A 26,739-nucleotide genomic window follows, 5' to 3' on the forward strand; every position below is an offset into this window, starting at 1 on the left:
TATACTACACTCCACTCCACTATACTATACTACACTCCAGTCCACTATACTATACTACACTACACTATACTGCACTCCACTCCACTATACTATACTTCACTCCACTCCACTATACTATACTACACTCCACTCCACTATGCTACACTACACTACATTATACTCTACTCCACTCCACTATACTATACTACACTACGTTACACCCCAGTCCACTATAATACACTACACTATACTACACTACACTATACTCTACTACAATCCATTCCACTATACTATACTACACTCCACCCCACTACACTACACTACGCTATACTATACAACACTACACTAAAACCAACTAAAGATGTTTGGTGCACAATTAGTGATTAGTATACATTAGTTACAACAATACTACATTTATAATAAAAGTTTACCCAGAAACTACTGAGTTGATTTAGCTAACGTTTTGTATTGACATTTTATATGATAAGCGGATGCGAACTAAGTATTATAATATTAGTTCGATACACTAAAATTAACTGGGATTAATAGAGATTAGTATTTAATGCAAAAAATATCATGCACTTAACAATATGCTATCATGAATTTGATATAAAATAATCAACATTGAAAATCTGTAACTTGTCAGGCGTATATTGACGTAATGTGTAAGCCCTACGTATGCGCAAACATACACGTATACGTTTAACAACATTATTTTTAATGTTTTGATATGCGTATGGACTCAGCTCAAATGGTAACGAATAACAATGGGGAGCTATATGTTTTGGTTTCGATTCTAGCTGATCGCACTCAAGTCATATTTTTTCCAACTTTTAAAACACTACTATATATTGAGTGCTACATTATAACTAATAGAGAATAGACTCTATAATAATAAATATGAAATTTGCATGAATTAAAATATATTACAGTCTATTTTATAGCCGGCGTGTTAATATATATATATATATATATATATATATATATATATATATATATATATATATATATATATATATATATATGTATATATATATGTATATGTATATATATATGTATATATATGTATATATATATATATGTATATATATATGTATTGTAGCCGAATGGATTAGGTCTTCGCTAAACCGAGCCAGAGATGTCTCGTGATGCGGGGTTCGATTCGTTCGACTGGTATTAATCGTGACACCCGGCGTTGAAGATTCCCGAAAGGATGAAACACTAGTGTCTGTAGGTATTTAATTATTATAGTACAAAAAATAATTATATATATATATATATATATATATATATATATATATATATATATATATACTATTAAATATTAGAAACTTTCTCTGCGTATGTGTGTTTGTGTGTGAGTTCATTCGTTATAAACTCGTCGAGTCTATTTTATGAAAATTTACGCACAGGCACTGTATATGACTGGCAGTGTTCGTAGATAGGTCTTGCATCGAAATGTCGTCGATAAGTACTGGTAATCGATAATCGCAATAATTTGATGAAAGAAAGATTTTGATCGAAGTTAACATCTTCCACAGTCTAACATCACACGTGCATTTGAGAAGTTTTATTGCCACACAAGTCGAAAGCCCCGACATATAAAATCAACAGTCGGGTTCTTTGATATGGCAGGGGCGCGTTCGAAATAAATATTTCTGTTTACACAATAATAATTGATTTTTTTATTTTAAACTTAAATTCAACCTATTATCGCCGCAAAAGTAGAAAGGACAGGTATATAAAACAACAGTATAATAATGAAAGCTAACATGAAGAGTGCCAATCGATCGATCCGTCATCTATTTTCTGGTCAGACGGTGCTTTAAATGTTGAACAAACATGTCGAATAACGATGATTATTATCCATTACAATGGGGCCTATTGATTGCGGCCCTACTCGGTTTGCAATCTGGCAACGCTTTTTCGGCAAAATACGAAAAGTTTAATCAACCAGCTGAACATGTTCTTCTACGAGCGCTTCCAACCGACAGAGAGTCTGACGGATAACAACACTGCCCTTCGGATCAGCTTCTTTAAAACCTTCCTAGATAAGTGGAGAATCCGACTTTGACTTCTGCTTGAGAAAAATCATGAAGTGAAAACATGATAAGAAAAAAGCGAACAGTATACTTCCCGAAAGTGCAATATCCCTTTTAAAAATCTTTTTTCAAATTCTCCACTTTCGGCCTACTTTATTATTAAGTCACTCAGTTACAACTGCGCTTTCTTTTTCGTGGTAACGTTTTTTTTTTTTAAATTCTTTTTTTCTTAATTTTGATCTGGCAATCAAAATAGATATAAGTCCTCACACTTTAACCGTTTCGCTACATATCAAACCTCTCAGAACCATATGCTATCTGGTACTGTTGGAGGAAAAAACAAAGAAAGAAAGACATGAAAAATACCAAACAAATTTTTTTTAGGTGTATATAAAAAAACATTTATTCCAGTAATTTCCAACTACTCACTTCATTCTGTTTCAAAATATCACTCAGGACTCGAACGTGTCTGCCAAGACGCTCTTTTACGTATGTTTCTCTGTCGTCGCTTGCCTATCCGCTTTTTTGCAAGCGACGCATTTTCTCTCTCGACGCACACGAGTCAAAGCCCGTCCGATGCTTCCTTTTCTTGACCACATGCTTCCCATGACGTAAGCGTGTGCTCATTTACTTTTTTTGCATATGTGCTTAGACGGCTGCTGCTGCAAATATTTTCACTAGTCAGCTATAGTAGGCTACTGCTGATTTTCTCACACGCCCATATGCGCACTATTACAATAAGAGCGCATCGTTTCGTTATAAAAGAAGAATTGATTAATTTTTAAAAATGCGCATATTCCAAGGTATATAATTATATAACGCCCGATCTAGTCAACGGTGCAGGTGAAAAACCTGTAGACGAACGTGTTTATTTTTCTTTTCTTATTGATTGTTTTATTTCTATTTAAAAAACTTGTATTCATATGAATTAAATAATTTTACCTGGCAAAAGTTCTTATTAAGTAGCTAAAAGAGGAATTTATCTACTTAAAAATAACGAATATTCCTGGACATATAATTCTTTTAACGCCCAATCTTTGCCGCCATGATATATTCCCCCATTCACTAACTGTGCCTAAACCTAAACGTGGATTCCATGAAGATAATTTTTTTCCTAGAACTATGAAACTCTGTCCCGCAGGTCTGCATTCAAGCTGACTACAATATTTCTGTTTCCGAATCCAACGTAAAACAGTTCTTATTAAACCATATTTTCACCACAAACAATTACAACGCTACTGTCCTATTTACTACCGTACACCCATTAATCCTTTCCCTCGAGTGGCATTCAGGGCTTGATATGTAGTAACACATTTATAAAGAAAAAAATATATTCATTTTTAAATAGCACATATTCCTAGGTATATAACACCCTTGACACCCATTCTTTGCTACCCAGATAAATTGCGTAGGTGATTTACGTCCGTGTAGTTCGATTGCATCTTTCGAGCCAAAGTGATATATTTTTATATTTAGTATACTTTCGATGTTAATTATTTTGAAATTATATTAAAAAAACCTATGAAATAAAAACTTTAGTAAAACATTTTACTGCGATGCGAGAAGAGGAATCTATTCATTCTGAAATAGAGCATATACCTTGGTATATAATTTCTTTTACGACCGTTAGTTGCTGCCCGGATGAACTGAGGGGTCTGCGGTGCACAATTCAAACCATAAGCCAATTGACGTCGAAGTAGTTCGATTTCACATTTGGGGTATAATTGATATATTTTTCATATTCTATATATTATGGGTTGTAATTTAAATAAAACACCTTATGAATCAATGAATTTTAGTTAACAAAAATTCTTATTGGGATGCTAAAAGATGAATCTATCACAAACGGGACCTGTGGAAATTCCACAGAGGACACATTCATATGTAATATATTGATGCTGAAATCTATAGATGTCCAATGTAAATTGAGATGCTCGGATATTATTGTACTCTTTTGTTAAAACTGCAAAAGAATGTATCTAAGCTAGGAGGGACGCCCAGCGTAACCCGGTCGTAAAGTACGCCTGAATTTGATATGTTAATTCTTGCAGATTTTGTATATATTATTGAAGAGTTAAAGGTTAATCGGTTGTATATGTTATAAAGTTGTGATATATATATATATATATATATAAGACCAGAGTGCATCAACTTCAATTTAAACGAAAACTAAAACTTATGAAAAAAATTAAAGTCCTGTAAGTGCTTGCCCATAGGCTGATTCAGAAGGGAGCGGTGGAAACTAGAAAGCTGATTGACTAACTAAAATCTCAATAGAATGTGTGTATATAAAAATGCGAGACAATCACATCTCTTCGCATAAACCTTACGAATCTTAGCGAGGATGAACCGCAGAATATTCTGTGTAGCTTAATTGCCATATATATTTTATAACTTACTTTATATATATATATATATATATATATATATATATATATATATATATATATAACTTGAGTTCCTTCCGTTATAACCGAAACCCAAACTTATAAAGATTTCTTAATAAAATTATATATAAAGTATAGATTATTGGAGTACTATCAGCTATAACCGAAACTTAAACTTATGAAGAATTCTTGGTAAAATGTATTATTACAAAAAGTGTAAGTAATTAACAATAAAAATACAGTTTATCGAGTGTAAGCGTCACACACACATACACAATCCTATTTATATATAGATTCTTAAATAGAACATATTCCTAGGTATATAGTTTCTTTAACGGCCGATATTTGCTGGCCGGATCAACTGCAGTTGTATACGATGCAGCCTTTAAACCTGTAGCTGATTGAAGTTGGAGTGAGTCGATTTCACCTTTCAGGCGGAAGTGATTACTTTCTTTCTATTAAACATATAATGTTTTTTAATTCATTTGTCTAAATTTTTATTTCAAAAACTTATTAATCAACAAATTTTAGTTAACAAAAATTCTTATTGGGATACTAAAATACGAAATTTATTTTTTCTTCAATGAAGCATATTCCTAGGTATATATTTTCTTTTACGACGGATGTTTTCCGCCCGGATGGACTGCAGTGGTCTGCGGTGCAGGTTTCGAACCTGTAGCTGATTGACGTCAGAGTGGTTCGATTCCACCTTTCGGGCGAACGTGAGTTATTTTTTTCATATTCTATAAATTGAGCTTCGTAATTTTATTTTTTATACACAAAGCCTTTTAATTAACAAAATTTAGTTAACAAAAATTCTTATTGGGCTACAAAAAGAGGAATCTATTCTTTTTTAAATGGAGCATATTACAAAGTATATAGTTTCTTCAACGACACATATTTGCTGTCCGAATGAACTACAGTAATCTGCAGTGTAGGCTTCCAACATGTAGATGATTGACGTCGGAGTGGTTCGATTCCGCCTTTAGGACGGAAGTGATTTATTTTTTTCATATTCTACAGATTGATGGTTGGTTGGTTGGTTGTTTTTGTCTTACGGCATATCAACCCTTTTCGGGTTATTTAATGCCGAATCCAAAGATTTTGAAGAAAATTTTTTTAATAGAATATATTTGTTGTTTTCACGTCGGTTTCTATGTAACCCATAGTTGGGACCCTAACCGGTACTACCACTCCGTGTCAGAGTGGACCTGGGAGCAATGGTAATCAAAGGGTGGTTCCACACTCCCCAAAGCCCACAAGGTGGGGCCCTCACCACTGGATATAGTTTAAGGTCATATCCAGGACCCCCATTGAGGGACTTTTACCCTCTGCAGGTGGGGGGCAGTCGGCGTATTCTAATGCCCCACCGACAGGGTCTCTATATATTGAACTTCGTTTTTTTTTAATATTTTATTTTCAAAATGTCTGAATCAACTTTAGTTAATAAAAATTCTTACTGGAATGCTAAAGGAGGAATCCCTTTTTACTCATATCAATCATATTCCTAAGTATATAGTTATTTTAACGACCGCTGTTTGCTGCGAATGAATGAACTGCAGTGATCTGCTTTGCAAGCTTAAAGCGTGTAGCCGATTGACGTCGAAGAGGTTCGATTCCACTTTTCGGGCGAACGTGATTATCATCTCATATTTTATAGCTTGAGCTTGGTAATTTTTTTAATCACAAAAACCTCTGAATCAACAAAATTTAGTTAATAACATTTCTTATTGAGATGCTAAAAGAGGAATCTATTCTCTAGCGGGACCTATGGAAATTCCACAGAGGACTCATTCATATGTAATATATTGATGTTGGCATTCTGTAGATGTTCAGCGTAAATGAAGACGCTCTGATATTATTGTAGCTCTTTTGTTAAAACTGCAAAAGTAATTATCTAAGCTAGCAGGGACGCCCGGCGCAACCCGGTCGTAAAACACGCCTAAATATGATATTTTAATTGCAGATTTTGTATATATTATTAAAGAGTTAATGTTCAATCGATTTTGTGTTATAAAATTGCAATTTCAAATAAAAATTTTCCCGTAAGACAAGTGTGCGTCAGCTAGAACTGAAACCGAAAATAAAATTTATGGAAAAATTATATGTAATTGTGGGGGACAAAAGAGTTTGCAGACCCTTTTTTCTTCTCAATTTCATTTATTAATTTTGCTTTATTTTTTTGCTTCACCTCTTTCATCATTTGCTACTTGCTATTCCGTTTATTTTCATTACCATATTTTAGTAAATAAAAAAAAATTAATTATTGTTAAGAATTTTTATCTTTTCTGGTGGGGCAAAAATTTATGCAGGTAACCCAGATAAAAATTCTTTATAAAATTATAAGAAATAGACTACTGAAGTGCCTTCAGCTATAACCGAAAACAAAACTTATGAAAAAGTCTTTGTAAAATTATTTATTACAACAAATTAAAGTCCATAACAATTAAAATACGGTTACTCATATGGAAGTGCGAGAAACAAAATAAATAACACACGCTATATCATTTATATATAGATTCTTGACTAGAGCATATTACTAGGTATATAATTTCTTTAACGGCCGATGTTTTCCGCCTGAATAAACTGTAGTGGTCTGCGGTGCAGACTTCAAACATGTAGATGATTGACGTCCGTGTGATTCGTGATTCATTCATTTATATTCTATACATTAAGCTTCGTCATCTTTTATTTTTTTTACAAAAACCTCTGAATCAACAAAATTTACTTCAAAAAAATTCTTATCGGGATGCTGAAAGAGGAATCTATTCTTTCTTAAATGCAGCATATTCCTAGGTGTATAATTTTTTTAACAACTTATTGTTATTGCCCGAATGAACTGCCGTGGTCTGCGGTGCAGACTTCAAATCCGTAGCTGATTTACGTCGGAGTGGTTCGATTCCACCTTTCGGGCGGAAGTGGTTTATTTTTCATTTTCTACACATGTTTTTAAATTAAAATTTGTTATTTTTTAAAACCTTATGAATCAACAAATTATAGTCATCAAAAAGTCTTATTGGGATGCTTAAAGTGGAATATATTCAATATTAAATATAACTTATTCCTATGTATATAACGATATTTTTTGGTTGATTCTTTAAGGCTATAACGGTTTAGGAGTGTATGATAATTAATGTGACAACAGCCCAGTAATTGTGTTTCTTGAAAATATGATTGAAATTAATTTTTAAAGGACCGACTTAACAAGCACTTGTTAACGAGCATCTCTCCCCCCTCTCTGGCTTTCTTACTCTTTCTGTTTTCTCTCTCTGTGTCTCTATAAGAGAATAGAGAAGAAGAGAGGGAGAGAGAGAGAGAGAGAGGTGAGTAAACGTGGAGGTAGACACGTTTACCAGAACCAAAGGTCAGCTGACCAAATTACGTATGTGTGACGTGGTTGGCTAGATCTGGGAGATTTGAGCTTTGAAGAAGACGGACGTTTTTCCGTGGTCTCCCCCTCTTAACTGGGGAGGGGGGAGACTAACGCTGACGTGTGTAAAGAAGAGCCCACACAAGCGATTTCACTTCCACTTCTGCAGAACCTCTGGGGAAAGTGAAATAAAAAACTATAAAACACATTCATCGTCTTGGAGTGATAAATCTTCGTCAAACAGGTATCAAGTCTCCCTCCAGGATGAGAAATTTCCAGATTGTTCGTTGTGAAGAAGCAGAGGTAGGTTCAGAAATTACATGTCACACACACGATTCCCTTTATGATAATCAAACACACAACCATTTATATTAGAGACAATCATACGCACGTGTTATACAGTGTATACACCCAAACGTAAAAAGTGCCCTAAATGAAGAACTCTATATAACATATTCAAATGTAACGAAAGCTCAATTTGGTACCCCTCAAGGATAACCTCGATGATAACGAATATATAACACGCTTATTTACACTGGGCTTGAAATTTTTCATTTTCTTGTCAGCTTTTACTCAAATTGGTTGAAAAAGTAGCTGCAACTCTAATAAAGATCGACCCGCTAATTGTAGACAAAAAAAAAAAAGAACAAATGTGTACACATTTTAAAATGTTGGCAATGGAAGGGATATAATTTCCTGTCGGTGTTTATTGGATGTGGCTTTCGATTTGTTAGTAAATTTTTGCACAAACAAGAAACTATAACCATAACATTGAGACTAACTCAAAGAATACGAACATGTTTACAGAACCAGTAAGTTTTCTCTTTTCTTTTCCAAACAACAACCCAAATACTTGAGGACAATCGAAGGTCAACATGACCGTAAAGTTGCACAAACTCAAGATTAGAGCAACAGTCAAGTAATCTACAACAGTAATCGTATCTCTTGGCCTTCGGGCCGGGATCAAAGTGTAGTATCTGTTCCGGCAGATACTGCACTTAAGATAATTTGTACCAGTCAATGGAGGGGAAACCCTCTATACTGGGACAATTATTATTTTTGGTAACCAGAGTGACCCCTTTTAGGGGAGCTGGTTTTTACCTCACATTAAAAACGGCCTTGTGCCTAATTTGCTCGGTGGGGGAGCAAATAAACACCATCTACAACAGTAATCGTCGCAGCAAACGTTAGCGAAAACAGAATCAGTTCTTTTGCATAAGTTATTTGACGATTCAACTAATTGCGCTTCGAAAGCGTTAATTTCGGCAAATAAACATTACAGTTAAATTGGAAAAGGTGATTTAGCACATATTTTCACGTTTAAGAAGTTACAAAGATATTTTACGCATGACATTTATTTTGCAAATTGATCATAAACCTTTTGGTCATTTTTTGGCGTCAAAGCAGAGATTTCCGATTATACCGCGAATAATATATTTAAAGTATCATCTAATTGAATTACGATTTTAAAATAGTATATTTGCCTTATAAAAAGTGCATGCTGATGAATTATCAAGATTGCCTCTCACAAAAGGATTTAAAAAAAAAAAGTGGTTCGATCTCATATTTTGAGCGAACCGTTCTTTTTCTTTATTCTAGGTTTTTATAAATTAAGGAAGTTCAAATTTATTGTATTTTTTCAAAAACATGATTAATATACTTCACTTTAATATAAGAAAAAAAAAACAATTAATTAGTACGAATGAAGCCAAAGTTATACATTGTAAAATAGCACATATTCCTAGGAATAAAATTCGTTTTACGTCCCATTATTTTGCCCAGATGAACTGCAGTGATCTGCAGTGTAAGTTTCAAGCCTGTAGCAGATTGACGTCAGATGGATCCGATACATCTTTCGGGAAAACGGTTTTTATTTGGTTATTCCTTATTTTTATGACTTTTGCAAATTGGATTTTATTTTTCAAAACATATAATTAATACGAATGAAATAATTTTAATTAGGAAAAATTATGATTCGTAAGCAAAGAGACGAAATTATTAATTTAAAAATGGCGTATATTTTTAGTTATATATAATTTCATTTAACCCCCGATCCTTGTTGCCCTGACTAACTGCAGTGGTCTGTCCCACTGGCTTCAAATCTGAAACTCACTGACGTCGGAGTGATTCGATTTCACCTTTCGGCCGAACAGGTTTTATTTTTACAATCTAGCTTTTTTATGAATTCAGAAACTTAAAAGTTACTTTAATTTTAAAAAACGTATACTTTATATGAATATACAGGTTTAAAGTCAAATAATTATATTTAATACAATCTGATTTAAAAATGACCCACGACATTATTAATTTTAAAATGGCGCATATTTCCGTATATAATTCGTTTAACGTCCACTCATTTTCGCCCGTATGAACTGCAGTATTCTGTAGTATAGACATCAAACCTATAGCCGATTAACATCGTAGTGGTTCAAATCAAAATTTGGTGTGAGTGTGTTATTTTTCTTCATTCTTGAGTTTTACTAATTTATGAAATTTATGTTTTTATATTGTTCATATAATTAATGTGAATCAAATAATTTTAATGATACAATACATGAATAGAAAACAGTCACAAAATTATTGATTTTTAAATGACACATAGATTTTAAAGTCTTGTCATTTCCGTCAAGATCAACTGCAGTAGACTTCAAATCTGTAGCTGATTAACGTCGGGGTGATTCGTTTCCACCTTTCGTTTGAACGCCTTTGGTTCGTTCCTTCTAAATGCTTATAATTCACCAAGTTCGAATTCATACTATTTTTCGAAAAAATATAATTAATATGAACCAAATAATTCTTATTTAACACGTTCGAATTAATATTAATTTTCGAAAAATGTAATTAATATGAACCCACTAATTCTTATTTGGAAAAAATTCTGACACGTAAGCAAACCGATAAAATACTTTTTAAATGGCGCATATTGTTTAAAGTATATACTCATATTGTTTAAAGTATATACGCATATTGTTTAAAGTATATACGCATATTGTTTAAAGTATATACGCATATTGTTTAAAGTATATACTCATATTGTTTAAAGTATATACGCATATTGTTTAAAGTATATACGCATATTGTTTAAAGTATATACGCATATTGTTTAAAGTATATACTCATATTGTTTAAAGTATATACGCATATTGTTTAAAGTATATACGCATATTGTGTAAAGTATATACGCATATTGTTTAAAGTATATACTCATTGTTTAAAGTATATACTCATATTGTTTAAAGTATATAAGCATATTGTTTAAAGTATATACGCATATTGTTTAAAGTATATAATTTAAAAATCTAATTTTTTCCGCCCAGATAAAGTGCAATAGGTCCCGGGGCAGACTTTAAACCTCTGGCCGCATGACATCCGTGAAATTCGTTTAAACCTTTCAGATGGACGATTTTTATTGAATCCTCCTAAATTTTTATAAATTTAGAAAGTTTGAATTTTATTTCATTTTTAAAAACACTTCTAATAAATATGAATCAAATAATTTTAACTTAGAAAAAAAAAGCTCTGATTAATAGGCCATCAAACGAGATTATTCATAGAACTTGTCTAACGTCCTCTCCTTTCTGCCCAGATTAACTGACGTGATCTGCAATGCTGGTTTCAAACCAGTAGCCGATTGACGTCGGAGTGGGTTAATCCCACCTCTTAGGCGAACGTGCTTTTTCTTTTTTTTTTTTTTTTTTTTTTTTTATTCAATTTTCACCCCAAACAAGGCACAGTGCCACTTTGAAGCAGGGGGCTACTATTAGGGAATTAATTAGCGGGGTCATTATGAAGGGAGAAGAGTAGAAAGATGTTTGTTAACATTACACTTGAACTTCTGCATATCATTGCAGTTGGGAAAGCAGAATCCCGGAAGGGAGTTCCAAAGACCCGCAGTTCTGGGGAAGAAACTATTGGAGTAAAAGGCTTTCTTGCACCTAGGGATCTCCACTGTAAAGGGATGAGACTTAGTAGCTTGTCGGGTTTGTCGGGGGTAGTTACGTCGGGGAGGTACAAGTGTTTGCAGTTCGTCAGAGCATTCACCATTAAAGTATTTGTAGAACAGGCAGAGGGATGCAACATCTCGTCGATGGGACAGAGGTTGAAGCCCAGATGACAGTTCAGGACCTATCAGGTTTGCGACTCTTTTTTGAACCCTGTCCAGGAGCGAGAGACAAGCAGCAGATGCACCAGCCCAGATGTGACAACAGTACTCCATACATGGGCGAATGGTTGCCTTATAGAGGTATAGGATACTGGCAGGCGTAAGTAGTTTTCTAGCACGGTAGAGGGAGCCAACCTTCCTTGCAGCAGCCTTGGCAATGCTCTCAATGTATCTATTCCAGTTCATATTCCCTTTAAACGTTAGGCCGAGGAGTTTAAAAGAAGTACTTTCAGGCAATGTGTTCTTGGCCATTGCTATTGGTGGTAGAGAAGGTTTCTTGTAGTTATTGAAGGAAACAAGCTTAGTCTTAGCAGCATTGAATGAGACCAACCATTTTTGTCCCCATTCCACTACGGATTGGAGGTCATCCTCTAGTGTTTCTGCCATTTTCTTGGATATGTGTTCATTTGTTTTCCCCTCATATCTGTTATAGAGAGTGGTGTCATCGGCAAATATACCCATCTCCGAAACAATATTATCAGGGAGGTCGTTTATAAATATCAGGAACAATAGAGGTCCAAGGATAGACCCCTGAGGCACTCCCGCATTTATGTCATATTGTTTGGATGTACGTCCGTCGAGGACAACTTTGATTTTTCTATTACTTAAGAAGGATTTAATTACGTTATGAATTCTTCCAGTGATTCCATATGATCTAATTTTCCTTAGAAGACCATCGTGCCATACCCTGTCAAAAGCCTTAGATATATCAAGGGCCACCGCTCTACCCTCCCCTGTTTTATCCAATGAACGGTATATACGTTCAGAAACTACAGTTAAGATATCTGCTGTTGAACGGGCTTGCCTGAATCCATATTGTTTGTCAGTCAAGAGTTTAGCAGCTGTTAGGTGCTGGACTAGGGCTTTATTAACTAAGGACTCAAATATTTTGGCGAAAAGCGGGAGGAGGCTAATGGGGCGATAATTTAGTGGGTCAGTTCTTTCACCAGAATTCTTGAAGACTGGTACCACAGAGGCGGTTTTCCAGCAGTCGGGAAAACAAGATTCGTTAAGGCATTTATTGTAAAGTTTGGACAGAACTGGAGCAACCTCGGCAGAGCATTTTTTTAATAGCACAGCCGGGATGAGATCTGGTCCACATGCTTTAGAGGTGTCTAGGTTTTTTATAATAGCATGTACCTGAGAAGGGGTGATTTTCAAGTCGTCAAGTGTGGCGTCTGTTCGCAGAGGAAAATCAGGGAGTGAGTGGTGTACCGAGTTCAGTGTGGAGTTTGAGGCAAACCGACTGGCAAGCAGATTAGCCTTGTCAGTTGCCGTGCAAGCAACCTCATGATTGTTTGTTAGTGGGGGAATAATTGACTGTCCATTATTAACTACGCTGTTGTAGATTTTCCAAAAATCCCGGGTTCCTAATTTCTGTGCTTCGATGCGCTTTCTGGTGGTTTCAGAGTAATCTGACTTAGCTGTGTCTATCACTCTCTTACAATTATTTCTAGCTTCTATAAACTTCTGTTTATTTGAGCTGGACTTATGTCGGTTGAATCTGCGGAACGCATGCTGCCTTTGACAAATGGCAGCTGCACAAGCAGAAGTAAACCATTGGGGGGAGTGGGGCTTGCTATAGTATTTCCGTGCGGGAACATGTGCTTCAATAGCAGTTTATACTAGATTTTTATTAACTTAGAAAGTTAAAAAAACATATAATTAATACGAATCAAATAATTACATTTTAGATAAATATCACTCTAAACTCTCGATTAAGTTGAAGAGCCATTGCCCAAAACCAGAAGATACAACAATAAGGCTGACTGGGATGTCATCAGAGATCACATAAGAGATGCCCGATGGGAAAATATCCTTTCTCTTCATGCGAAACAGTGTGCAAATGAGACCAATAAATGATTCAAAGCAGCAATTGAAGTGCATGTTCCCACACAGAAGCTCTATAGCAACCCGTGGTTTACTTCTACTTGCGCAGTTGCTATTTCTCAGAGGCAACATGCATACCGCAGATTTATCTGGCATAAGTCTAGTACAAACATACAAAATAGAAGCTAGAAGTAATTGTAAGAAAGAAGTAGCGACAGTCAGGAGAAAATACACCGAAACACCAGAGAACACATTAAACCGCAGAAATTAGGAACTCGTGATTTTTTGAACATCTCCAAAAGTGTAGTAAATAATGGGCAATTAACAATTCCCCACTATCCAACAATCATGATGTTTGCGCGGCAATCAAAAAAGTTAACGTACTTGCTCGTCAGTTTACTATAGTTTAGTATACTCTTCACCAAATGCTTAAACGAAGCATGCTTTCCTTACTGCTGGAAAACTTTCTGTGGTACGAGTTTACAAGAATTTTGACTAAATAACTGATCCACGAATTATCGCCTCATTAGCCTCCTCCCTGTTTTCGCCCAAATATTTGAGTCCATAATAAATCAAGGTCTAGTCCACCACCTTACAGTTGCTAAGTTTCTGTCCGACCATTAGTATGGATTTAGGCAAGCCCGTTCTACTGCAGATATTCTAACTGTAGTTTCTGATCGTATATACCATGCACTGGATAAGGCTGGAGAGGAAAAGACAGTAGACTTATCTAAGGCTTTTGACATGGTATGGCACGGTGGTCTGATGAAAATCAGATCCTACTGTATTACTTTGCAAATACTTTACATAATTAATTCCTTCTTAAATAAAAGAAGAATCCAGGGGGTCCTCGATGGTAGTACGTTTAAACAATATGATATAAATTCGAGTGTACCTCAGGGTCGACCTTTGGACCTTTATTATTCCTGGTATTTATAAATTAGCTCCCTGATAAAATAGTTTCTGAGATGGGTATATTTGCTGACGACACCATGCTCTATAACAGGCACTAAGGGAAAACGAATGAACACGCATCCAAGACAATGGCGGAAACCTTAGTGGAAGACCTCCAGTCTGTAGTGGAATAGGGTAGAAAAAATAGACGGTAACGTTCAATTCTGCCACGACTAAGCTTGTTTTCTATAATAATTACAAGAAACCTTTTCAACCACCAATAGCTATAGCTGAAAATACTTCGTTCAAACTTCTTGGCTTCATAAGGACATGAGTTGGAACAGATGCATTAAGAGCATTGCCAGGGCCGCTGCGAGGAAGGTGGTCTCTCTCTAATGTGCTAGAAAGTTACTTACGTCTAAAGCATGCTGCACCTCTACAAGGCCACTATTCGCCTATGTATGGAATATTGTTTTCGCATTTGGGCTGGTGCACCTGCTACTAGTCTTTCACTCTTGTGCAGGGTTCAAAGGAGAATTGCCAGCCTGATAGGTCCTATACTGTCATCTAAGCTTCAATTTCTGTCCCATCGACGAAATGTTGCATCCTTATGCCTGTTTTACAAGTATATTAATGATGGATGCTCTGTCGAACTACAAGCCCTTGTACTCTCTCGACGTAAATACCCCTGACAAACCCGACAAGCAACAAAGTCTCACCCCTACACAGTAGAGACCTCTAGATTTAAGTAAACCTTCCCAGAACTGCTAGATTTTGGAATCTCCTTCCGGGTTCCTGCTTCTCCCTCTGTACTGACATGCAGAAGTTCAAGTGTAATGTGAATAGACATCTTGCTCCTTAACTCCCTACACAGTATCCATGCAACTTATGTCCCTGATAGTAGACCCCTACATCAAAGTTTCATTGTGCTCTGTTCGTAGTGAAAACGTAAAAAAAAAATTTAAATAAAAAACATGTGACTCCAGAGGGATTTCTTTTTTGCTGAAGAGTTTTTTTTTATCTATTTTAGATTTAAATTTAATAAGTTTGAATTTATTTTATTTTTCAAAATCATAGAATTAATATAAATCAAAGAATCTCTGAACGTATATACCATTAACTGGACAAAACGGGGGAGGGCAGAGCGGTAGCTCTAGATATATCTAAGGCTTTTGACAGGGTATGGCATGAGGGTCTCCTCAGGAAAATCAGATCATACGGTATCACTGGTAGAATACTTAACATAATTAAATTCTTCTTAGATAAGAGAAAAATCCAGGTTGTCCTCGACAGTCGTACATCTAAACAATATGATATAAATGCGGGGGTGCCCCAGGGTTCTATCTTTGGACCTCTATTGTTCCTGATATTCATAAATGACCTCCCCGACAAAATTGCCTCTGAGATGGGTATATATGCTGATGACACTACACTCTATGGCAGGCACGATAGGAAGACGAATGAACACATTTCTAAAGAAATGGCAGAAACACTAGAGGAAGACCTCCAATCTGTAGTGGAATGGGGACAAAAGTGGTTGGTCGCGTTCAATGCTGCCAAGACTAAACTAGTTTCATTCAATAATTACAAGAAACCCTCTCTACCACCCATAGCAATGGCCAACGACTCTTTATCTGATAGTCCATCTTTCAAACTCCTTGGCCTAACGTTCACAGGAAACATGAGTTGGAACAATTACATTGAAGGCATTGCCAGGGCCGCTGCAAGAAAGGTGGGCTCTCTCTACCGTGCTAGAAAACTACTAACACCCGAAAGTATCCTGTACCTCTATAAGGCCACCATTCGCCCATGTATGGAGTATTGCTGCCACATCTGGGCTGGTGCATCTGCTACTAGTCTCTCGCTCCTTGACGAGGTTCAAAAGAGAGTCGCAAACCTGATAGGCCCTGAACTGGCATCTAAGCTTCAGCCTCTGTCCCATCGACGAGATGTTGCATCCCTCTGCCTTTTCTACAAGTATTTTAGTGGTGAATGCTCTGACGAACTGCAATCACTTGTGCCCCCACGACGTGAGCACCCTCGACAAACCCGACAGGCTGCTAAATCTCACCCCCACACTGTAGAGATCCCTAGATGTAAAAGATCTTTTTACTCCAATAGTTTCTTCCCCAGAACCGCAAGACTCTGGAATTCCATTCCAGGTCCCTGCTTCTCCAACAGTACTGACGTGCAGAAGTTCAAGTGTAACGTGAACCGACACCTTGCTGCCCAAATCCCCACATAGTACCCCAGTAGTTGTTGCCCCTGATAGTAGCCCCCTACACCAAAGTGGCAATTTGCCTTGTTTGGGGTGAAAATGTAAAAAAAAAAAAAAAAATAAAATAAAATTTTAATTCGTTTAACTTCTATTTTTTCCGTCTGTATAAATAGCAGTTATTTGCAGTGGAGGCTTCAAACCTCTAGCAGCTTGACGTCGAAGTGGATTGATTAGAAGAACTTGTTTTTGTGTTCGTCTTTATTTTTGTTTTTGATCAATTTAGCATGTTCTAATTGGTTTTATTTTTAAAAATCTTTTAATTAATATGAATAGAACAATTTTACCTAGGAAAAAGATCTGATTAATAAACAAAGAGACGAAATAACGCGTGTTCATTCGTTTAAGGTCCCATTATATCCACCCAGATGAACTGCAGTGGTCAGTTGAGCAGACTTCAAACATGTAGCCGGTGAACGTCGGAGGAGTTCGACTCCACCTATCGGACAAGTGTGCTTTTTTGTTCATTTTCGTTTTTTTTTAATTAATAAGTTCGTATTTATTTTATTTAAAAAGTATCTAATTAATATAAATCGAATAATTTAATTGGAATAAATTCTTATTTATAATCAAAGAGACAGAATTATTCATTTTAAAATGGCGTATGTTTCGAGATATATAATTCGTTTAACCGCCCATCATTTCCGCCCGGTTCAACTGCAGTTGTCTCCGGCGCAGCCGTACAATCTGTAGCCAATTAACATCGGCGACATTCTATTTCATATTTGTTTTTCATCATCGATTTTTATCTATTTAAAAAGTTGAATTCTTTTTAGTATTCAGAAACATATTATAAATATGACACAAATAATTTTAATTGGGAAAAATTCTGATTATTAAGCAAACAGACAAAATTATTGATTTGAAAATGGTGCATATTCTATAGGTATAACATTATTTAATGTCCGACATTGAAACTGCACACGCGTGATGTCGAAGTTATGTTTCAACCTAACGGTCGAATGGTATTTATTTATTCTTTTTAGATGTTTATAAATTTAGCAAGTTTCAATTTATTTTATTTTCAAAAATCTAATAAATATGAATGAAATACTTTTTATTGAAAAAAAAAGGAAAATCTGCTGAATAAGCAAATTATTGATTTTAAAATGATATTGCTACCTATAATAATTCGTTTAACGTTTAACTTCAATGACTGCGTGCAGTTTTTTTTTTTACAAGGGAGTCACTACTTATCAAAGCCCGAAAGCTACCCGAGGATAAGGGTTACTGAATGTAATGTAAATAATCATTAATGGTGTAAGTTGGGTAAAATTCGATTATGGGGAGGGTTCAACAAGAATTTGTTTACATTCGATTTGAAGGCTACCATCTGTATTCAACCGGGAAGCAGACCAGCGGAACAGTGTTCTACAGGCGGTTAGTTGTGGGAAAAAAGCTTTGTTCATGGAATCTGCGTTTTGATTTAGTCACATATAGAGAGTGGGGGAAATCATGGATAATGGTCGTAGTTAGTCGAGTATTTTGTGAAAGTTTGGTAAGATGAACCATAGATTAGAGTTCAGCGAGAAATTGCCATAAGAATAGTAACAGAGCAACGTCTCTTCTGTGGAAAAGAGATTACAGGGAAGAGAAAAGAGTATCACCTACTATGCTTCGAAGCCGATTTTGAATTATATCAAGTTAAGATAGGTTGCGCTGAGCAGTTTCTGTCCAAATGTGGTAGCAACACTCCATTTTAGGTCGTACAGATAGAGGACTGCAACGACAGTGAGATACGGAAGTGATCCAACCATTGTTCCAGCGATCTTGGCAACAGATTTGATCCATGTGTTCCATTTCAGATCAGGAGTGAAGGCCAGTCCCAGAAGCTTGTCAAGACATGAAGTGTCCCCAAGACGAGAGCCATTTATTTCTATTAAGGCGGGATTAGAGTCAGAGCGAATGTGATAAAAGGAGTGAAGCTTGATTTTCGATGCATTAAAATTAGCCAGCCACACTTTTCTCCATTGCACCTCAAGTTCAGAAAAGAAAGGATCAGAAGGATCTTGGTCATGTTGTCGTCTGCATTAATGTCTACGAATGATCTAAGAATGTTATTTAGGAAATCATTGATTAAGATCAGGAATAGAATTGGGTCTCAAGATGGACACTAAGGGACGCTAGAGTTAATACGATGAGTTTCTAATTTCTGCCCATCAACGACTACTCTTATAGGCCTATCAGAGAGAAAGGATGTAATAATTAAGAGAACATTTCCAGCCATTCCATAACTGGTGATCTCGTGAAGTAGACCTTTATGCAACACTCTAGCAAAAGCCTTTGATATGCCAAGAGCTATTGCTCTAGACACGCTGTGTGATATAATAATTAGTACATCCACAAACATCTAAACAAAGCGGAAACCATGATGCATGTCACTGAGCAGGTTATTTTTGCTGAAGTGGTTGACCGCTTCTCTGTTTGTCACAGATTTCAGCAACTTACCCATGATGCACAAGAGACTGATTTGTCTGCGCTGAGAGAGACATGACCGGTCTCCAGAAATTTTAAATACGGGGTTGACTTTTTTACAAGGTGTTGAGAAGCATTTTTCCTTATAGAATTGTTTAAACAGATTTATAAGAATGGGAGCTAGTGTCGGTTGGAGCTTTTTGAGCACTATGACTGGAATACTGTCAGGGTCAGTTGCTTTATTGGAATCAAGGTTTTTGATGAGCTTGACAACATCACGTACAGATATTTGTATGTCGCATAGTGTGTGTTTAATGACAGGAGGAAATACGTAGCGACACACACACACACATATATATATGCGTGTGTATGTTGCTATAAAAATAAAAATTATTCATAATTATATATATGCACATATATATTTATAAGTTAATTTTTTTTCTGATTCCTATACAATTACCGATTCATTTGTACATTTCCGACTCCGGTACAATTACCGATTCCGATTCTTTAAAAATTTCTAAATAGATTTGTTGATTTTTTCGAATTACCTTCGTGTAATGTCTGCAAATATTTTTAAAAACATAAAAGCATACACTTAGGGAAAACTATACGATTAGTTTACAAAATACCAAGATTATTTTAAGACACGGCTAGTTTACAAAATCACTTTCTCATTTTAAGAACCAGTTTCTAAATAAAAAGTTGCTATTATGAAAGGAATTCTTAGTATCAAAAGAAAGGGACGGACGTGCTAAGTTTTTGCCTTTATTATAATGAGTTGATCGGTTAAGCTACTATTGTTGCGTTGTGTGCACTCAGTCTATATAATTGCGTGGACAAAATGGTCGCCGGACAAGTTTACCGACGAGTGTATATTTTGAATGACAACTAACAAGACTCGACTGTTTACAAAAGAACCCGAGTTTATTTTCAACAATCTTTCTTTACACTTTTGTCGGTTGTCATTGACTCCACTAGCGAGGAGAGAGGTGTTGTTAGAGATAGGTGGCGTGGCGGGGGGGGGGGTGTTGACAGATGACAGACTTGATCTCAACGCGTCGGCCGCTTCTCTCTTTCTTGAAAACCAAAACATCTTTGTTTATATTGATATCGGTCACGTTTCTTTAGTCAGCTGCGAATGTCAACTGCATTCCGATCTGGTTATAAAATATTTGTTGATGTTATTATTTTCGATTGTAGGCCAATTTCCTTTTGTTTGTTTGGCCTTGAAACATAACCGAGTTCCAAAATGTGTGTCACTAGCTCAGGTGACGCTCGTGCAACATTCCATGTTTTCATGGTTGAAACGTGACCCTCATATCACGTTCCTGCTTGCCTCTCCGATTTCTTCAGCCTGTCCCCTTATTATACAACACCCCTTCCATTCTCTATTTTCAAAATTTTGACCCCAAAATTTTACTTTCCTCTTTCCTCCCCTTGGAGTTTAATTACATTGACAACACATATAATTTCACAACAATTTACAGTTTTTTTTTCTTTTTTCTTTTCACACAAATTCACATTAAATATAGTCCACAAAATTCCTTTAACAATTGTCCTTTTTCAACACAAAAAAAACAAAAAATAACAAAAAAAATCATAATGCATACATCTTTTCCTTTTTTTTTTTCAAAAGTTCATCACAAAACATATTAACAAACAACGATCAAATTTGTCAATTTTTCTTCTTCACTTCTGATGCGTAGTTCATTGACCACCAGTGGTTACTGCACTGTAATTATTAAATTAGCATCAGTTTTTATGACACTCGATAGCTTCCCTGCGTGCTTCTGTCAAAGTTTTTTTTTTTTTTAAAAAAAAAACTACTTTTCCCTTTCAACTTACTAATTGAAATGAGCAGCCGCTGCTATTTTCTCAAGTGTCACTCATTGTTCGACCCGCGGAGAAAAGGCTTTTATTAGCGGGGTTTGACTACCTTTCTCAACATGGTATTCACCCATCCCAAACATCCCCCTTTCTCCCTGCTCTCAGCAACTGGCGTAGCTTGTGCCCTATTTGCAACCGGGTCGACTATATGTCTCCTTGCACGACGCGGAATAATATCCGAGTCTGCAAAACGTTCCAAGTGTTCAAAGCGTGCCGTCATGCTGTTCACATTTCCCGACGACATGCTTCGTGTCAATATACGGCGCTCCATCAACGGAATATTAGATTCCTCCTTGGAATCCCTTCGTTGATGTCGAGATTTCTGCACTGGGAAACCAGTCTCTTCTGGTTCGGTATCGCTCTCCGAATCCTCTGATACCTCCGGAGCTGCCAATGCAGTTTTCCTTAACGGTCTCTCCGTAGTGGGGATCTCCCACTCCTCAATAGACGCTGCCCGTAAGTGCTCAGCATGCGCCTTTGTTACAGAGCCCGTTAATTGGTCTCTAATTCTATACGAGACAGGACCCGTTTTATCTATCACTACATAGTACGGTTTCCACCGCATATCTAATTTTCCTTTCCTCTGGTGGTTCTTGTAAAACACTAAATCACCAACCTCAAACTCGACAGTCTTTGTCCTTTTTTCCGAACTATCTATCATTCTTTTTCTAGCTCTCCTAATATTGTTCCTAACTAGTGTGAACGTCCGATGCATTTCTTGTAGAGCGATCTCGTGATAAGAGAAAAATCCAGGTAGTCCTCGACGGTCGCACATCTAAACAATATGATATAAATGCGGGAGTGCCCCAGGGTTCTATCCTTGGACCTCTATTGTTCCTGATATTCATAAATGACCTCCCCGACAACATTGCCTCTGAGATGGGTATATATGCTGATGACACTACACTCTATGGCAGACACGACAGGAAGACGAATGAACACATTTCTAAAGAAATGGCAGAAACACTAGAGGAAGACCTCCAATCTGTAGTGGAATGGGGACAAAAGTGGTTGGTCGCGTTCAATGCTGCCAAGACTAAACTAGTTTCATTCAATAATTACAAGAAACCCTCTCTACCACCAATAGCAATGGCCAACGACTCTTTATCTGAGAGTCCATCTTTCAAACTCCTTGGCCTAACGTTCACAGGAAACATGAGTTGGAACAATTACATTGAAGGCATTGCCAGGGCCGCTGCAAGAAAGGTGGGCTCTCTCTACCGTGCTAGAAAACTACTAACACCCGAAAGTATCCTGTACCTCTATAAGGCCACCATTCGCCCATGTATGGAGTATTGCTGCCACATCTGGGCTGGTGCATCTGCTACTAGTCTCTCGCTCCTTGACAAGGTTCAAAAGAGAGTCGCAAATCTGATAGGCCCTGAACTGGCATCTAAGCTTCAGCCTCTGTCCCATCGACGAAATGTTGCATCCCTCTGCCTGTTCTACAAGTATTTTAGTGGTGAATGCTCTGATGAACTGCAATCACTTGTGCCCCCACGACGCGAGCACCCTCGACAAACCCGACAGGCTACTAGATCCCACCCCCACACTGTAGAGGTCCCTAGATGTAAAAGATCTTTTTACTCCAATAGTTTCTTCCCCAGAACCGCAAGACTCTGGAATTCCATTCCAGGTCCCTGCTTCCCCAACAGTACTGACGTGCAGAAGTTCAAGTGTAACGTGAACCGACACCTTGCTGCCCAAATCCCTACATAGTACCCCAGTAGTTGTTGCCCCTGATAGTAGCCCCCTACACCAAAGTGGCAATTTGCCTTGTTTGGGGTGAAAATGTAATAAAAAAAAAAAAAAAAAAAAAAATATATTGTCTAAAGGCAGAATCACATCTCTATTATAGAGCAAGTAATATGGTGAGAATTTTGTCGTTTCGCTCACACGGAACCTAACAGCCGCTAGCATCTGATTCATATATATGTCCCACGACTGTTCATTGTTCCCCATTTTCTTAGCTAATACGTCATGCATCGTTCTGTGAAAGCGTTCAACTTTTCCATTACTCTGAGGATGATAGAACGACGTGGTCATGTGATGCACATTGAGGTCCTTCAATGCTTTTTCCATAATTTTATTTATATTTTCGGGCCCATTATCCGTTAAAAGCTGGAGTGGTGCCCCGAACCTGGGAAAAATCTCATCAATCAATAGATGCACCACAGTTTCTGCTTTCTTATTTGGAACCGCAAAAGCCTCCGTCCAACCACTGTACATGTCTATAAATGTCACTATATACTGGTTACCCGAAAGCGTCTTTGGGTAGGGCCCAGAAACATCTAACGCCAGTTTAGCGAAAGGAAAAGGAGGCAAATCGCACTCCTGCATTGGAGGTTGTTGTTTCCTCAAATTTCTGGTTTCACACGGAATACATTTCCCTATGTATTCATTTATTTCCTTAAATAAACAAGGCCAGAAATATTTTTGTTTAATTGCGTGAAACGTCTTTTCCACGCCCATGTGACCATTATCATCGTGATATTGCACTAAAACCCTTTTCCTAAGATGCGACGGTACATATAACCTAATTAGTGGTTCGTCGTCGGGCTGCGACAAATAGTATACTACTTCGTCCATTACAATGTACTTTTTTCTTTCCATTTTGGACGCTTTACCATTTTTCATACGCATCTTTAAGTCCACGATCTCCTTATCCTCTTCTTGTTCCCTAATCATATCTATGCCCGCTAACGTAGGTCGTTCGTGCTCACCCGATGAGTCCTCAGCATTCTTATACGATGCATACTCATTCGGCTCAAAGAGATTAGAGTTTATTGCGCTCACTCGATAGTTTCTACTATCTATCTCTACAGGGGGATCATTTGTGTCATGGCTTGGATTCACCGCACGTGACAAAAGATCAGCACAAACATTATCTTTCCCCTTCAGGTATCGTATGGTGCAATTATAACCAGCCATACTTAAAGCCCACGTCTGTATTTTCCTATTTTGTATCGGTGAGTTTAATAAATATTCTAAAGGTCTATGATCCGTATAGATGGTGAACGTCGCACTATGCAAATAATGATTTAATTTATCAAGGGCATAGTGTATTGCATATGCCTCTTTCTCTATCGTTGACCATCTTGTTTGCGTATCACTTAACTTATGGGATAACAAGTAAATTGGTTTCTCTACCTCTTTACCTTCCCTTTTATCATAGACCATCTGTGACAAACATGCCCCAATCGAGTGATCGGAGGCATCCGTATACAGTCTGTAGTCCCTTTCTGGATCGGGATAGGCCAGTAGCACCATATCTGCGAGTTTTGCTTTTAAGCTATCAAAGGCAGACTGACATGCGTCGTCCCATTGGAAACGTGCATGCTTTCTCGTCAACCGGACTAAAGGTTCGGCGATATCGGAAACATTTTTTATGAACCTCCGATAATATGACGTCATACCAATGAAAGCTCTCACTTGCTTCACAGTGGTTGGAGTCGAAATCAATTTTATAGATTTGACTTTCTCCAGGTCTGGCTGTATACCCCTATCGCTAACTTTGAACCCCAGATACTGTATCTCTTGTTTAAAAAAACTCACACTTTGTGGCTTTTAACCTGAGGTTATGTCTCCTAAGACTACCTAATACCCTATCTATATGTTTTAGATGGTCTTCCTTCGTATTGGAAAATATAAGTATATCGTCCAAATACGGCAGCGCAAACTCTTCTTGTCCTCTCAAAACTATGGACATTAACTCCTGAAAGATCCCGGGGGCGTTCGCCAGTCCGAACGGCATCACATTAAAGTGAAATAATCCCCGATGGCAGGTGAACGCTGTTTTCTCTTTATCGTTCTTATTCAATTTAACCTGCCAGTACCCTGACTTTAAATCTAATTTTGTGAAGTATTTTGCTGACCCGAGCGAGGCTAGAATATCATCAATTACTGGTAATGCTCGGGCATACTTCTTTGTGACTTTATTTAGTGCTCTAAAGTCCACACAAAATCTTTTACTACCATCCTTTTTCTCTACTAAAACTATTGGAAAACTCCACGGGCTATTCGATCTTTCGATTACTCCTGCCTTCATCATTTCCTCTAACGCTAACTCTACCTCTTTTCTTTGTTTTAGCGGTGTTCGATACGGGAATTTTCGTATGGGCTTATGCGTTCCTGTATCGATACGCATCTCCACCGTATTGGTTCTGCCCAAATCTTTATCCTCCGTAACGAACAAATCTTTATTCCTCTCAAGTACCTTATCAACTTCCGACTTAAATTCCTCGGGTACTTTAACTCCCTTCACGGTTTTGTCGGACTCTTTTCTCTTATGTTTTTCTGGCATGGTAATTTCAGTAATACTACCAGCCACACTACATCTAGCTATTGGACAACCTCTTCTTAATGTGACTGTCTGGTTGGTATTATTCATGATCATCAGTGGCAGCCTACGGGACTTGTTAATTCTTACTACCGAATTTGCTACTGATATCCCACTAAGCTTGCTAACGTATCCACTGCTAATCTGTTCTGTCTCGTATTCCAGCCCTTGGCAATTTTTAAACCCCAACTGAGCCATGCATGTATGCAGGTGTTGTGGTTTCAAAGTTATTTTCCCGGCCAATCTAACTAATGCTGAAATACGAGCATCTTCCTCTAATGCGATGTACTCGTTTCCTAATTTTATCGCTCCTAAATCGAAGTACATCCTGACCCCATTTTGGCTAAGCCAGTCTCGGCCTAATATCACACTCCTGTCGAGATTCTTTACTACAAAGAAATCTTGATAGATGGAGTAGCCTCCTATGCGCATCCTTAATCGGGCAACTCCTTCTACTTCTAATGAGGACCCGTTGGCAGTCCTTAGATTTACTGCTTCCTTTCGCAGCTCAGGTGCATGTCTAAGTGCGTAAAAAACACTATTATTTACGACAGACACCTCTGCCCCCGTATCCACCAACGCCCTATAATTCTTCTTTCCTATACCAATGGAAACGGAATTCGCTGCGCCCATATTACCGATTACATACGACGGTAGATTTTTTCCGTTTCCCTGCATACGGCTTCTGCAGTCTCTCTGCATGTGGCCCACCTTGCCACAAAAATAACATCTTGGTCCCTGTCTCGTTTTATCCCTATCCTTAACTTTGTGTTCTGGTCCCCTATTTTCTACCTGGTATCCTCTTCTACGTCTATCCTCGTATCTTGGGGGGTATCTGGCTGGACCCAAGGCATCAACCTGAATCCGCCGCCTAGTTTGACAGTTTTCCATGGGTTCCTCTTCGGACTCCCTGTTTGCATCCAGCCGAATCTTCCATTTCATTTCCGTTAAGGCTTTTTGGTACGCCTCCTGAAGATCCTTTGGCTCATGCCTCATCACTGCCATTCTTATGTCCCTATCAATTGGACCCTCTAAAAAAAACCCTAACATTTGATTTTTTACTATCTCACTATCCGGGTCTATACCGTTATAAGCCCCCGCTGCTAGACGTAGTATCCTTTGCAAATAATCTTGGATACCCTCTTTTCTACCCTGC

The 26,739-nt window shown here is 37.3% G+C and overlaps 1 non-coding gene across 1 annotated transcript; it reads left to right on the plus strand.

The window, feature by feature from the left end:
* The first annotated feature begins 7,236 nt into the window (after nucleotides 1-7,236).
* Trnastop-uca (transfer RNA opal suppressor (anticodon UCA)) lies at nucleotides 7,237-7,323 on the plus strand. Its single transcript has one exon. It is a non-coding gene; the product is annotated as a tRNA-Sec (tRNA).
* The last annotated feature ends 19,416 nt before the right edge of the window (nucleotides 7,324-26,739 follow it).

This window comes from Euprymna scolopes, chromosome 5 (genome assembly GCF_053919585.1).
Source record: "Euprymna scolopes isolate OS-2025 chromosome 5, ASM5391958v1, whole genome shotgun sequence".
Classification (NCBI taxonomy): domain Eukaryota; kingdom Metazoa; phylum Mollusca; class Cephalopoda; order Sepiida; family Sepiolidae; genus Euprymna; species Euprymna scolopes.